Here is a 16,551-nt window from a genome sequence, read left to right as displayed (position 1 = left end):
GGAAGGGTAAACGAAAGGTCTGAGGAGAAGGTGGCTAGCTCATTCTACACATGTCTATAGCACTCTGTGTATATGTGCATGACTCCGGAGCTGTGCGCAATCTAATTTACTCATTCCTGACATGAAACAATATGTAGGAGAGTCCAGTCTAGCATCCGGCTTCTTCAACTGTGTGTCTCAACCACACATGGGTTATATAACTAAATACGGAAATTTAAAAAAAAATCTGGCAACGGGAAAAGGCTTCTGAATATAGAATTACCAAGTTAATTCGAATCAAATGCATAAAGAATTTGGGGTGTTTCTGTATTTCATTGTGCATCAGGTGCTTCCCTGTGACCTCAGTTCATGTGGAGGGCAGAGGGCAGAGGGCAGCTCTGTGGAGCTGGTGCTCTCCTTCCACCTTAGTGCGGGTTCTGGGGATCAAACTTGGGATGTCAGGTCGAGACCAGTGCCTAGACCTGCTGGCTCTTTCACCTATAATGAATGGTTTTTAAAAAACGTTAAGCTTATCAATTAATTGTTTTAAGATAAATTTTGTTATGATCCATCTACTAATCTGTAAATGTTCTATGGATACACTTGTTTTGTAGATCCATATACCATGGTCACATAAAAATTTCTTAAGAGAAAAGAGGTCACAATGAGATCTTGTGAGCCAAATACAACCTGTCACCTACTTGTGTAAATAAAGTTTTATCAGAACACAACTCCACTCAGTCCTTTACTTATTTCCTGTTGAGTCTACTTTGGTGTTGTTTTTTTTTTTTTTTTTTTTTTCTTTTTCTTTTTCTTTTTGTTTTGTTTTGTTTTGTTGAGACAGGGTTTCTCTGTGTAGCGTTGGCTGTCCTGGACTCTCTTTATAGTCCAGGCTGGCCTTGAACTCACAGCGATCCGCCTGCCTCTGCCTCCCAAGTGCTGGGATTAAAGGCGTGCACCATCACGCCTGGCTCTACTTTTGAATCCTTACATTTTATTGCTGCTAATTTGGAAGAACTGAGTTGGAGAGGTTTAAATAGCTACAATGTTGTCACAAAGAGGCAACCCACAGAGCTCCAGGAACTTATTTTCTGGCAATTTACAGAAAATGGTGTGGACTTACCCAAAAGAACATAGAAAAACAGAAAAGAAAATAGCAGCTGGGCACAGTGTTGCATACCTTTAATCCCAACACTCAGGGAGGCAGAGGCGGTGTGAGTTCGAGGCCAGCCTGGTCTACAAAATAAGTCCAGGACAGCCAAAGCTACAGAGAAAGAGAAAGAGAAAGAGAAAGAGAAAGAGAAAAAGAAAACCTGTCTTGTCTCAAAAGAAAAAAAAAAAAAAAAAAAAAGGCTGCATATAGGAGGCTGAGGCAACAGAACCCTGAGTTCAAGGATAGCCTGGCTACATAGAAAGACCCTGTCTCAAATGCTACCACCCCTCAAAAATAAAATAAAATAAAATAGAAACTGCCAGACTTACCCTACACCTCAACAGAAATTGCAGACAAAATATATAAAGAAAACTTTATAAGGGAATACAAAAGAATATCTTTCTGATCTTAATCTGGGGGATACATTTATAAATAAAACATGTATTAAATGAATAACCTATTAAGTTGCAGTGAATACTTCTGTAGGTCAATAAATGAAAATCTGGCCTCGGGCTTGCGAAATATCCCTACCTTGCATTTAGGTGACAAAGAATTAGTGTTCAGAATATTTTGAGAGGCTGCTGGGAATTTCTACATACAGTTTACAAGAAAAATAACCCAACAAGAGAGAAAAGAAACGCAAGGGCCAATGAACAAGATGCTTCGCCTCACTAATAACAAGGGACGCGGAGCATTTTGGTTTTCTCCCATGGGATGAACATGGAATAGAATACAGAGTTTGAATCTGTGCATTTCATTTCATGGTCATGAAATACAAACTACAACAATAGCAAACACTGTCTCTGAAATGGGCTGTGATGGGACCATGTGGCATTCAAAGAGGCCCACCACACATGAACTGACTTAATCCCCACACGTTTCCATAATACTGTATGGGCTACTCTCCTTCTTTCGCACAGGAGAAAAGTAAAGCAGACAGAGTATAAGAAAACTGCCTAGGGGCTATAGTTGGTCAGACTCAAGGTTGCCCTGGGATGCACACTGCCATCTGAGTATAGAAAACATCTACAATATGGAAAAAGATTTATCTTGATTAAATACAAGGGAAAAGATGGCCACAGAAGATGCCCAGGGACAGAAGGAGAAACTATGAAAACCATTGCCAAGGTGGTTGGGGAGGTCCCTGAAGACAAAGAGGAAATTCTAGAAGAAGTAAAAACAAAAGATGAGGAGGGAGAAAGAGGAGGAAGAAGAGGAAGAAGAGGGGGAGAAGAAGAGGAGGGGGAAGAAGAAGAGAGGAGGTGAAGGAAGAAAGAAGAAGGAGGAGGAGGAGAAGAAGAAGAAGAAATGAGAAAGCAGGGAAATTCTAAAGAAAAAAAGAGGAAGGGATGAAAAGTTAGAGCAGCAAAATTGTCCACACACAGAAGCAGCAGCTGCTCGGTTTGAACTTTAGGCGACTGGGGAGACAGCTCCACCTGCACAGTACCTGTCTTGCAAGCATGAAGGCTCAGGTTCAATCTAGAACCCATGTTAAAAGGCCAGATGTGGCAGTACACACTCAGGAGCAGAAACAAGGAGATCTCTGGTGCTCACTGGCTGGCCAGAGCCTACGTGGCCAGTTCTTAGCTAGCTCTAGGCCAGTGAGTGAGGTACCAAGTCTCAAAAGGGGGTAGGAGGGTGGTACCTGAGTTATGACATCCAAGGTTGTCCTCAGACCTCAACACATATGGATGCATACATGTGCACCCACACAAACGTGAATGCATATATGTAAACACACAAGAAAATTGAATAAAAAGCATTTTACGTGTGCCCCGATTTGTGTGTTTGGTGGCGGGGGTAGGGGGGGCATGCGTGTCACGGCACATGTAGAGAGCGGAGGACAGTTCTGCGAGGATGCTCCTGGGATTGGGATGCCAGGTTGCCAGGCCTGCGCTGCAAGCATCTTTGGAGCAAAGATGACTGGGAGATGGACATTCCTGGGTGCCAGCACTTCTGGCTTGGGAGGATCTTAGTTTGTTATATCAGTTCCACTGGGCAGCAAAATGTTTAAGAGGCCTTAATTTGTATGCATAGTAAGAACAACCTTTAAAAATGAGCGTAATAAAAACTGAGGGTAGCTGGGCAGTGGTGGCGCATGCCTTTAATCCCAGCACTCAGGAGTCAGAGCCTGGTGGACCTCTGAGCTCAAGGCCAGCCTGGTCTACAGAATGAGTCCCGGGGCAGCCAGGGCCACACAGAGAAACCCTGTCTCTAAAAATAAAAGAGAAAAATAATAATGTAATAAGGATTGTTTTGTGCTTATCAAATGGTTCTTTCCTGGTAAGAAAAGAACAAAAAACAAAAAACAAAAAACACCCAGTTTATAGGTTGAGTAAGGCTCAGACTCGTACAGTCATAAAACCCAACTACTGCCGTTAGGATTAGGGTTAGGGTTCTGGTTAGGGTTAGGAGCAGCTAGGCAGCCTCCATCAGCCACGGGAGCAGACGCTGGCTCTCCCTCCTGGAGACCCACCAGCTGTGCATACTGACGTGTAGATTCCATGCAGAAGCAAAGGTTTGCTTTCTTCTCCTTCCCTGAGCCGCCAGGATAGGAGGAGAAACTTTCCGGGGCTAAGGAACTGGGGTTCTTCTGCTCTCAGGTCCCCAGGTGTTCCCCAGAGATCAAAAGCAAAGCCTTGGGGTCCTTACGGGAAGTCAGGGACATTCTTGTAGCAGTGTACCGAGAAGTAGGCAAACGTCCTCACCACGTCACTCGTGTTCCAAAGGCCGCAAGCCAATGAGAACGGCTGCACTAAGTCTCAGGCCAAACAAGTGAACGCTAGAGTCTAAAGTGAATAAGAAATAACACGACTAGCCAGGTGGTGGTGGCACATGCCTTTAATCCCAGCACTTGGGAGGCAGAGGCAAGCAGATCGCTGTGAGTTCGAGGCCAGCCTGGTCTAAAAGCAAGTCCAGGATCGTCAAGGCTACACAGAGAAACCCTGTTTCAAAAAACAAACAAACAGAACACAACACAACTAAATGACAATGTGCCCAAAGCATACAGTTTGTGGTTCTCCTCTCTCCTGGGAGGCAGCTGGCCACCAGGCCACGGAGGCAGGAGGAGCTGAAGATGAGACACAGGGCCTGGCAGGCTGTAAGCATGGTGATCGAACACTCCGGGAACCACTTCAGGAGCTAGCTCACCTTTAACCAGGGAGAACAATGGCTACAATACCCCTTGTGGGGTCAGTGGGAGAGGCTTCCAGGATAGGTGGTCAGAATTGGTTGGAACCAGACACTTTAAGGATGCTCGTTTTGCATTTGGCAGCATGCTCCTATCATATGAATGGGAACACAGTACATAATTCTCCTATAGGCGCAGGGAGGGGAGAGCTAGCAGGGAGCTGTGACAAGGACCATATATCAAGTGTGGTTAGGGGCATCTATGTCTATAGACACTCTCCAGACGGAGTCAGGCAGAAAGCCGGAGGCCCTGCTGGGGAGGGGGACCAGGAGGACTGCAACCTCAAACAGCAGGGTCCTCCCAAAAATCTTGACTATAAATAACAATAGGAAGTCTGCAAAGTATACCACTTTAATATAGCTTCCAAATGTTAAAAATAGCACAGCATTTATACATTAGAACAGTTGAGGCAAGGACAGATGGCACGTTAGGGTGCCAGTGAGCACTAGAAGGCTGGGAGGTGGTATGTGGCAGCACTTACATGTGTGTTTGTATTTATCATTTTGAAATATTTGCTCTGAATACCTTGAAAGAGCCTACTGTCACATGTGGTCACACACGGCACTGATTTCTCCTTTGCGTTTTCTCTTCCATATTCTTATTACATTTACTCTATACATGATTTCTTTTTAAAGATGTCATAATGACTTTAAGCATGTTTAAACTTTTTAAAAGATTTATGTATTTACTATTATGTATACAGTGCTCTGCCTGCATGTATACCTGCAGGCCAGAAGAGGGCATCAGATCACATTATAGATGGTTGTGAGCCACCATGTGTTGCTGGGAATTGAACTCAGGACCTCTGGAAGAGGAGTCAGTGCTCTTAACCTCTGAGCCATCTCTCCAGCCCCAGGTGTAAAGTTTTAAAGCTTCTTTTTCCAGGTAAGCAAAATATATTAATGTTTTCTCAGATCTCTGGGTGAAAATTATAAAAATCATGGTGACCATCAAAGCCTTCTTAATGCATCATGTTTTGCCTCAAAATTAAATCATTGATTAAGAAACAAACGCTTTCCATGTCTGATACCAAACCAAGGGCACACTATGTTTTAACATTGCCTGTTCGCTATGAAATATGCATAACTTCTCTGGGTAAATATGCCTTCTGAAAAGGCAACTTTGTAGCCCTGGCTAATTATGCAAGTTATAAATGTATTGCCTAGAATTTAAATAAATACGCGAGCACAAGAATATCTATTTGCTTTGGGCGCTCCTGACTTTCTAGGCCAGCTCCTCCTCTGAGCTCAGGTCAGCAGTTGCATGCACGGACATTCCGGCTGTGCTGTGCTCGCCAGCAGCAGCCCTGCACATGGTGTGACGGAAAATGGTTGCTCTGGGGGGAGGAATGCTTAGGACTATGACACAAATAAACCTCGGAAACAGAAACGAGGACAGATCTTCCTACCCTTGTGCTTCGGAGAGGTTGACTTCACGCCCTCTTAAAAAACAGCCTCCCGTCGCCAGGCTGGAAACCACCCACTGAAATCTAGGATTCAGATGGCTGGGAGTAATTCAGGATTATCATGCAGCAAGAACCCAAGTCTGCTTCTCATATGCAGATAAAATGTCTGTCTGGTCGGAATTGTCTCCCTGAGGGTTTTTGCAGATGAGCAGCGCTAATATGGAACGCTATTCGCTCCTTGAGGACTGTGTGGGCACTGTTATCTCCAGAGGGGAGACCTGGGTGGAGACAGCTTATGTGACTTGTGGAGTACGACAGCCACTGAGAATAAAGCCCAGCTCAGACTGTGGAACTCCAAAGCCTACACTGTTTTTCCCCATCCCACGCCAGCTCTGCTGAACAGAGACTGAGGCTTTGCAGGGTTGGAGGGAGTTCTACCTGTAAATTAACACACAGCATAACCAGACCCAAGCCTTAAACAGACCCTCCCTCTCAAACAAGCTAGATGAAACTTGACGTTTTAGTGGCATTGCAAACAATTCATCCATCGAGAATACTTCAAATGCTAGGCAAATTTTGGGAAACGTTTTGTTTTTGTTTTTTGAGACAGGGTCTCTTTGTGTCGCCTTGGCTGTCCTAGAACTAGCTCTGTAGACCTGAATGCAGCATCAGATGACTCACATGGCCTCGGATAGCCTGGGGCTGAATATCAGGTTGGTAGGACCCTAAGATTATTGGAGAAAGCAAATACAAATCTTTTCTGAAGGTCTGGAGAGATGACTCAGTGGTTAAAGCGCTTGCCACGCAAGGGTGAGGATCCGAGTTCAAATCCCTCGAACCACAGAAAGCCAATCTACAACCCCATTGCTCTACAGTGGGATGGGACACAGGGCTGGGGCAGTACCGGGAGCACTAGTCTGGCATGTGCAATGGCAAACAGAGTGGAAGGCGAGGACCTTCTGACCCCCAAACATGCATCGTGGCACACATGATGCAATGGGCCTTTCATACTGAGTTCATGCTCGATGACCTACCTGCATGGTAGGACACACACACACACACACACACACCACAAATATGTAACTAAATGTAATTTTTTAAAATACAAGCTGGGAGCCGGGCGTGGTGGCACACACCTTTAATCCCAGCACTCAGGAGGCAGAGGCAGGTGGATCGCCATGAGTTTGAGGCCAGCCTGGTCTACAAAGTGAGTCTAAGACAGCCAAGGCTACACAGAGAAACCTTGTCTCGAAAAACAAAACAAAACAAAAACACAAGCTGGGGTGGATGGTGATTTCTGGTACTCTGCAGCCATTCCTGACCCTGCTGTAGTCCTTATCTTCTAAGGAGGGAAAAGCCTGCGAATGATGCTTCTTCGCCTCCCCGAGCAGCAGGCGACAGACATTTTAGACTGTGACCAGCTGCGCTCGCGCAAGACTTTGGAGGCATATGGGGAGGAAGCGTTTGCTTCTCCCATGGAAGTTCAGTGCTGTGGAGACTGGGGCAGGAGCGTTCCTCCTCCTGTCACCAAGTTCAAGACCTGGCAGCGGCTGATCTGACACGTCCTTTGGGCCACAACCTGAAAAGCAGGGGTAGCTAGCTCCCTTCCCTCCACACTGACTCTCTCTCCTCCCATCTGCTAAGATGTGAGAACGCTTTCCTTCCCATCACACCCCTCACCAGGGTGAGCGTCAGACAACAGCTACGAACAGGTCACCCGTGCATCGTGCATGTAAAGAGCATGAGAGCAAAGGACAAAAGTCAACGAGCAAGCCAGGCGCACTCGCATTTAGCACTTTAAACACATCTGGCCTTTGTTCGCAGACTACACAGACATTTTCCTAAGTTAAATAGCCTAGGAAAACACTATTTCACTCCTGACTGTTTGTTTACTTTCAACAGGGGAGTGCTCAAAGTCCTGAGTGTAATAACAGCCTTCAAGCCAGGCTTGGGTGTGCATGCCTGCAATCTCCCCAACCCCCACACTTTTGAGGTAGAAGCTGGAGGCTCAGGAGTTCAAGGTCATCATCAGCTATATAGGGAAAGCTTGGCTACCTGAAACCATATCTAAAAAAAAAAAAAAAAAAAATCCTGCACAAGAGCTTCCAATGGTCAACATATATAGTTCTTAGCACCTTTTCTTTTTTGTATTATGTTTATACTCTGAAAAATCATGACATTAGGCAATACGAAATGCTTCTTAAACATGCATGTATTTCAGAGAGAGAAAAAGATGTCATTTTCTATCATATGATTACAATTCACCGTGCACATTTAAAACTTGATTTGGGAGCCGGGCGTGGTGGCGCACGCCTTTAATCCCAGCACTCGGGAGGCAGAGGCAGGTGGATCACTGTGAGTTCGAGGCCAGCCTGGTCTACAAAGTGAGTCCAGGATGGCCAAGGCTACACAGAGAAACCCTGTCTCAAAAAACCAAAAAAAAAAAATAAAATAAAAAAAAAAAAATAAAAAAAAAAATAAAACTTGATTTGGGAGGCTAAGGGCAAAACTCAATGGAACAGCATGGCTTCTTGCACTTGAGGCCTAGAATTCAAATCCCAAGCACCAAGAGAAAAGACTTATTTTGAAAACTAACCCATAATATTTTTTAGAACCCCCAGAGAGTCCATGACACAAAAGTACATAAAGCTCCAGAAGCCCCACGGTAACATACCTCATATTCAATGGTCACGAGCTAGAAACCAGCTAATGGCTCAGGGGGGAAAAATGAGAGAGAGAGAGTAAATAGGGGTGGAAGGGATGGCTTAGCAGTTAAGAGCACTTAATGCTCTTCCAGCGGACCCGTGTTCGAGTCCTAGCACCCACTTGGCAGCTCACAACTGGCTGTAAATCCAGTCTAAGGGTATCTGATGCCCTCTTCTGGCCCTTGAGGGCATTGCATGTACACGGGAAAAATACATGCAGGCAAAAAAATTTCATACACATGAAATAAAAAATGAGAAAATTTCAAAAGAATGAATAAGTTATGTAATATTCACACAAGGACATCACATAACAGTGAAATAGATGAGCAATGGCTACACATGACTCTCAGAAACAAGCGGGAAAAGCCACAAGAATGTAGTCAGTGTGACTCCCATTCAGAACACACGAAGGTGAGAGATCCAAATATACAAGGCATGCAGCATGAGACACACAGCCAGGAGGGCTATGCAATGCAGTGTCAAAAGAAGAAAAGGAGGATCATGGGTAATAACAAAAAATACAGTCATAGCCATCCAGGGTAGTTGAGAATAGAGGAATGCAAATTCAAACCCAGCCTGCGCCGCAGGGGTGAGCTCTATCCCAAACACAATGCAACTAGGAACTTCTTTGTCAGAAGGGGGAGAGCTGAAAAGAAAACTGGTTTCTCAGTAGCGTGGAGGAGGGCAAAAAGGGAAGGAATGGAGAATAAACGGAGAAACCTGAAACTGAGAAAACAGGTCTTTGTGTTCATTGGAAGGGCCTCGAGCATCTGGAGAAAAGCAGACGCTAGTTTACTGGACCAGAGGAAAAGACATTAATTAATCTATTTAGCATCCTGGAAATGCTGCTCAGGCGGGGGGGGGGGGGGGGGGGGCAGCAGGTGTGAAAGCCCGATGTCAATGGCTTGCATCTCCAGGCGGCTCAGACACGTGCCGCCATGGGGGTCTGCAGGTCTAAAGGCTGCTGGTGCAGAATGCCAGGGGGACCAGGTGGCTTTGGCGGGAGTGATGGTGGCAGGTGTGTCGACATGTGACTTAGACTGAACGTGAAGCGCGCGTCCATGCTAGCGGACTGTGAGCTACCCGGCGAGTCTGGTGAGAAGGAACAATGAGTTCCTTTTGAAACTAAAATCAAGGTGAACATTCAAAGGCTCGGAAGAGTAGGTGCATAAGGACACACCTACGTATGTGAGCTCTATTCACAAGGCTAAGATGTTAAAACATCTACATTGCTAGGATGCCTTAGTCACCATGGAAAGTTTTATCTGTCCTTGGAGAGCATGTGTGTTGACATAATGTTCTTATGGACTGTGCACAGTTTACCATAGTTCATTCAAATGCCGATTTCTCTACCCCACTACCTGGTTTCAATCCTGACACTGCATTGTGATGTTTATTCTAAGTATCTCCTGCCTTAAGTTTGTGTAAACACCTCACCACTTGTTCTCTGTATTGCCAATAAAAGCCAACTAGCCAATGCTGAGCAAGAACAGCAAATAGGGTGGGACATCCTGGTCCAGTGAGAGGAGGAGAGAGAGGAAAAAGGACAGGAGGGATCCACGGAGAGGACTGAGAAACACCAGAGGAATGAGCTGGACCCGGGAGATGAGTAAAAAGCAAGTATAATGTGGGAAATCTGAATGGGAGGAAGCTATACTAGCTTGGAGGTTTAGGATGGAGTAATTATTGCACAGCATTGTGCTATAGGCTAATTAAATATATCCCAGGCTCTCTGTGTGGTTATTTAGGTATAAAGTTTGTTAAGGAGTAACTGCTGATTTACACTAAAATTATAAATCAATATTAAATATTAATAATCATTCAACACATGTGATTTGTGGTTCTAACTTCAGGAAAGTCTTCATGTATTTCATGTGTATTCGCCACGTCTTCAGCTGCCGCACTACTGCTCCGCACAAAGAACCTTGTCAAATGTTTCACCTCTTACGAATACTAAATTCACTCAACGTACCTTTAACAAATGTGATTACGTATGACACAGTAATAAGATGCCTGGAGAATTCTGGCAGTAAGACGTGGCTTTCCGTAAAATTAGAATCTCCATTGCTAAATATTCATTTCACAAGTATGTACTGGCTGAGCTTGCAATAATGAATAAAGCATAATCCCTGTAAGAGCCTAAACTGGCTGCACCCCCACTCTCTATCCACTGGCTGCACCCCCACTCTATCCACTGGCTGCACTCCTCACTCTCTATCCACTGGCTGCACCCCCCACTCTATCCACTGGCTGTACCCCCAACTCTATCCACTGGCTGCACTCCCCACTCTATCCACTGGCTGCACCCCCACTCTCTATCCACTGGCTGCACCCCCCACTCTCTATCCACTGGCTGCACCCCCACTCTATCTACTGGCTGCACCCCCAACTCTATCCACTGGCTGCATCCCCCACTCTATCCACTGGCTGCACCCCCCACTCTATCCACTGGCTGCACTCCCCACTCTATCCACTGGCTGCACCCCCACTCTATCCACTGGCTGCACCCCCACTCTATCCACTGGCTGCACCCCCAACTCCATCCACTGGCTGCACTCCCCACTCTCTATCCACTGGCTGCATCTCCCACTCTCTATCCACTGGCTGCACCCCCCACTCTCTATCCACTGGCTGCACTCCTCACTCTCTATCCACTGGCTGTACCCCCCACTCTCTATCCACTGGCTGCACCCCCACGCTATCCACTGGCTGCACTCCTCACTCTATCCACTGGCTGCACTCCTCACTCTATCCACTGGCTGCACCCCCCACTCTCTATCCACTGGCTGCACCCCCACTCTATCCACTGGCTGCACCCCCACTCTATCCACTGGCTGCACCCCCCACTCTATCCACTGGCTGCACCCCCCACTGGCTGTACCCCCAACTCTATCCACTGGCTGCACTCCCCACTCTATCCACTGGCTGCACCCCCACTCTATCCACTGGCTGCACCCCCACTCTATCCACTGGCTGCACCCCCACTCTATCCACTGGCTGCATCCCCCAACTCCATCCACTGGCTGCACTCCCCACTCTATCCACTGGCTGCACTCCTCACTCTATCCACTGGCTGCACCCCCCACTCTCTATCCACTGGCTGCACTCCTCACTCTCTATCCACTGGCTGTACCCCCCACTCTCTATCCACTGGCTGCACCCCCACTCTATCCACTGGCTGCATCCCCCACTCTCTATCCACTGGCTGCATCTCCCACTCTATCCACTGGCTGTACCCCCCACTCTATTGGGGGTATGTCAGGGGTCTCAGCAGCGCTGGGAAGCCCTAACCTACAGATGGTCACAATAGGGAAGGGCCTGTTATCTGAAGATTGTGTGTGACTGCACAAAGCAGACAGTCTCAGCCAAGACCACCGAAGCAAAGTTCTACGTAACCTTCCTTTGTCCTCGCATCTTTACATGCCCCGTATCCTGAATAATTCCTGGCTCTGGCCTCTGCCTCAGAATCAAGTTCTTCAACGCCAACCAGGAATTGGGGTAACGTTTCTGTGGAGTTAGTGGGCCAACAGAGGCTATGATCTCCCAGCACCCTAACAGACCTGCCTCACTGGGCAATGGCTGCTGGTGCTGAGACATGAAGGCATCAAGGCTCAAGGAAGAGCTGAACAGTTTTAAGTTGTCAACAACATAAAAAAAAAAAAAAAGTGGCCCCTTACTTTTGTAAACATAGTAAATAAAACAGCAGGCCCTGAGGCCATGACTCAATTTCCATAATCCAAGTAATTACAGCTAATTAATGATAATTAAAGACACTAACATGGGGGCTGGGGAGACTGTCCAGCACTTCAGAACACTGACTGCTCTTCCAGAGGACCCAGGTTCAATTCCTTGGACACACATGGCAGCTCACAATCATCTCTAACTCCAGTCCCAGAGGATCCAACCCTCACACAGACACACATGCAGGCAAAATATCAATATAAAAATAAAATAAAGATAATAAAATGTCTTTGGCCAGCTAAAAGCATTGCTTACACTTCAGGCTGAACTGGAATTAATATTACAGGGGAAAGAACTAAACCACAGGGAAGCACTCTGGAGCCACAGAGACCTACTAGAGGAGTCTTCTCAGAAATATATCTGATTATGTTTCTGTCTCATAGCCATTCAGTATTTACTGTTCACAGTCTCAAATGCTGTTGTCTGGACACTGCCCCAGCAGAAAGAAAACACAAGAGAAAAGCTGTGTTAACTGACACTTTAGTTTTTTGTTTTGATTTTTTTTTTCCGGGGTTGGGGGGTGGGAGGGGTTTCGATACAAAGTTTCTCTATATTATCTTGGCTGTCCTGGACTCGATTTGTAGATAAGGCTGGCCTCCAACTCACAGTGATCCACCTGCCTCTGCCTCCCGAGTGCTGGGATTAAAGGCATGCACCACCACGCCCGGCTTTCCACAGACCGGAGAAGCAACGAGGGTGGGGTAGGAAGGTGTGCAGGGCTCTCAGTGCTGAGCACCGAAGGCAGGAAGGGAGGCTAAAACGGTCCCCACACTCCGAAGAGAGGACCGAACCGGGCTGCTTGCCCCCAAACTGCTTTAAACGCCTCTCATCAAACAATTGGCCTCACTGAGCATGCTCTGCAAACTACCAACCAATGAAAGCCCTGGTTTCTAAAGTAGCAGGCTGGGAACTAATTAATTCTTTCAAAGGATCACACAGCGAGGGACAACTAGACAACACAACGACACCCCCAATCGTCAAACTTGCGTTGATGGCACCCAGCCACTTGAGGCTCATGAGTGCCTGTCAGATATTGCTGTCAGCCTGGTCACCAGGTGGTAAAAGCTGACATTTTAGCTCCGGTACCGAGTAACTGCCTCATCATCCTTTGACGTCTGTTTGCTTTATGAGACAAGGCTTCTCTATGTAGCCCTGATGGCCCACAAGACGAGGCAAGGTTTCTCTGTGTAGCCTTTGCTGTCCTGGATTCACTTTGTAGACCAGGCTGGCCTCGAACTCACAGAGATCCACCTGCCTCTGCCTCCCGAGTGCTAGAATTAAAGGCGTGTGCCACCACATATTTATTTTTTTAAAAGGACATCCTCTACTTAATACCAGTGATGGCAAGCTGAGTCTTGTGCAGTGCCCACCACACAGCAAAACTGCACCGGAAGCTCACTCTTCAGAACAAAGTGACTGCCACTACCCTTTCTACTTTGCAGAAGGGACCTTTGAGACACAATCAACTCCAGTTTTGTAGCCTTCGCTGGGAAGCATTTAGGGTTACATCTGGTGGCACACCCTTTAATTCCAGCACTCAGGAGGCAGAGGCAGAGGCAGAGGCAGGTGAATCTGAGGCCATCTTGGTCTACACAGCACGTTCCCGGATAGCCAGCGCTACTTAATAGAGAGACCCTGTCTCAGAAAAGGGGGTGGGGAGGGCACGTAAATATACTCTAAGAGTGAAATCTGGGGCTGGAGGCTAAGGGAATGTATTTCTTTTCCAGAAGGCCGTGAGTTCAAACCTCTACATCTACATCAAAGAGCTCACAACTGCCTGCAACTACAGCTCCAGGGGGGAGCCTCAGGCCTCTACAGTTACCTAACACACACACACACACACACACCACATGACAATGAATGACCGTCTCTTGGGCAATATGAGTTCATAGGTATAAAAGCATTAGGAATAAATGCCGTTGTCTACCAACAGCCCCAGGCAAGCGGCTGCTTTTTCTATCGTTCCTGGAAACACCTCACACAACCAGCATTTATACTACAGGGCACTTGTGTGTTCACGAAGCACCAGACCATAAGTCCTTCGACGGTGCTTGAATTCACTGCTCTGGGGACATAAAAGCCACCCTTCCATCAAATCAGGTGTGGTGGCACAGGTCTTTAATCCCAGCACTTGGGAGGCAGAGGTAGGTGGATTGCTGTGAGTTCAAGGCCAGCCTGGTCTACAAAGTGAGTCCAGGACAGTCAAGGCTACACAGAGAAACCCTGTCTCAAAAAAACAAAACAAAAAACAAACAAATAGGGGCTGGAAAAATGGCTCAGTGGTTAAGGACACCGCCTGCTCTTCCAGGAGTCCTGAGTTCAATTCCCAGCAACCACATGGTGGCTCACAACCATCTATAATGTTATCTGATACCCTCTTCTGCAGATAAAGCACTCATATACAATATATACAATAAATACAACAAATAAATCTTTAAAACAAACAAACAAACAAACAAAAATCAAATGAATAAGTAAAAAGTTAATAGTAGCTTAATAAAATCAGAAGACTAGAGAGCATCATGGAGATGCTTTGTTTTTGTTTTGTTTTGTTTTGTTTTTTAATGGAGATGCTTTTAAAAGTCCTGATTTAGCTGTAAGGATTCTGTTATTTTGAGAATCTGCTCCAGCCTCCCTTACTTGGCACTGAAGGTCTTCCCTCATCAGATGATCTGCCTTATGACCTCATCTCACCCACTCCACCCTCAAATTATGTATACGATTTTCCTTTTCTGGCACAGTTCTGTGTTTCCTCACTCTGTGTATTAATTCAGCGATCTAGGATCCCACATTATGCTGCTCTCATAGAAAATATCTGAACATATTTATCAAATATTATGCTAATATGTTTATTAAGTAATCATAAAGGCAATAAAACATACTTTAAGCACATCAGGCAGGCAGGCGTTTTACTTTTTCTTTCTACGTACTCTGGATTGTTCTGCCCTTTGAAAATCACTGCCTCATATCAAAGAACAAATCTCCGTAACACTGAGAACGCAGTGCACTGGCGTGTGGAGGCAGTTGCTTGCACACAGCAGACCCTCCAAGGCCAGCTCGGTTCACTGCAGCTTTGTCCGTGTGGCCTCTAACCGGAACCTCTCTAGCAGCCTTCCTTGGCCTCACTCCTCCAGGGCAAGCCCCCTGGAAGCCAATGCAGACACCACCCCGGACATTAGTTTACTACCTCACTGTATGGGACACCACGTCTATGAAGTTAAACCAGAAGTCAGAGAGGAGAAGTTGAGACAGCTGGAAACACTGAGGTTGGGTTTATGGGAAGAGACCCAAGTTAAAATAAAAAAAGAATTATTAATGCCAATGAAAACAATACACAAAGAAATACAGCCAGAGCAAATCATCTGCCTTACAATAAAAACAATGGAACAGCCCTAAAGCCCTTGGGTTTTTTTTCCAACCCAAGTCAAAAGGGGATCAATCATAAGCTTGAAGTTTACTTTAAAACTTACGAAGAGTGGCAGAAAAAAATAGCTAAAAATCTTTCAAAGTGAAGTCTCTAAGACATAGAGGTAGGGATGGAGAACCTTTTGGTACTATTTAATTCTCAAAATGTGTACACTTATAGCGGCCCACTTTGAAATTTTTTTTTTTGGCATGTATTAATTATACACAATAATGGGTTACAGGTTTTCATATACAGACAATGTATTCTGATATTCACACAGACATTCCACTTGCTACCCTCTCCAAATGCCTTCCTGTCCCAAACCAGGACCCCTTCTACTTTTATCTTGAGTGTGAGTGTGTGTGTGTGTGTGTGTGTGTGTGTGTGAGAGAGAGAGAGAGAGAGAGAGAGAGAGAGAAAACTAATGAGTTTCATTAGAGTTGTTTACAGGAAGCATGGGCAAGGGTTTGGGCAAGGGTTTGCTTACATAAAAGAAAACTTCTAAAATTTAAAAATTAAAAGCCTCTACATAACACAGAGACAATAGAAATCTAAAAAGCAAACATAATGAAACAGAGAATGTTTAAAAGTACACTTGATGCAAGTCTAGTTGAGTAGCCATGCAAGACTCCATGAAGAGCCAGACATGGTGATGCGACCCACTACTCACAGGCAAACGCCAGCGGATCGCTAGCTTGAGGCCAGTCTAGGTTACATTTGAGTTTGAGGCCAGCTTGGGTTGTATATCAAGAAAAAAAGAAAAGAGAAAAGAAATTTCATCAAAAAATAGTTATTTAAAGACGTTTTCCCCAGAATTAAAAAAAATATGAGCTTTTGAACCGAGTCAAATGGAATAGAGAAAATATACCTATGCCAGAGACTATCAGTATATAATTTAAAAACTAAAAACATGCCAATGAGAAAAACAGAAGTAAAAATTACAGCTCTTTTTGTTTATTTGTTTGTTTTGTT

At 45.6% G+C, this 16,551-nt stretch overlaps 1 protein-coding gene across 1 annotated transcript in view; it reads right to left on the bottom strand.

Annotated features, from left to right (window-relative positions):
• The window catches only part of Slc41a2 (solute carrier family 41 member 2), a 70,850-nt gene that overhangs the window by 2,682 nt on the left and 51,617 nt on the right, over window positions 1–16,551 (bottom strand). The gene's annotated exons all lie outside the window — the stretch shown is intronic.

This window comes from Acomys russatus, chromosome 31 (assembly GCF_903995435.1).
Source record: "Acomys russatus chromosome 31, mAcoRus1.1, whole genome shotgun sequence".
NCBI classification, from domain to species: Eukaryota; Metazoa; Chordata; class Mammalia; order Rodentia; family Muridae; genus Acomys; species Acomys russatus.
The sequence above is the reverse complement of the archived record's forward strand: the minus strand, read 5'-3'. Positions and strand labels throughout refer to the sequence as shown.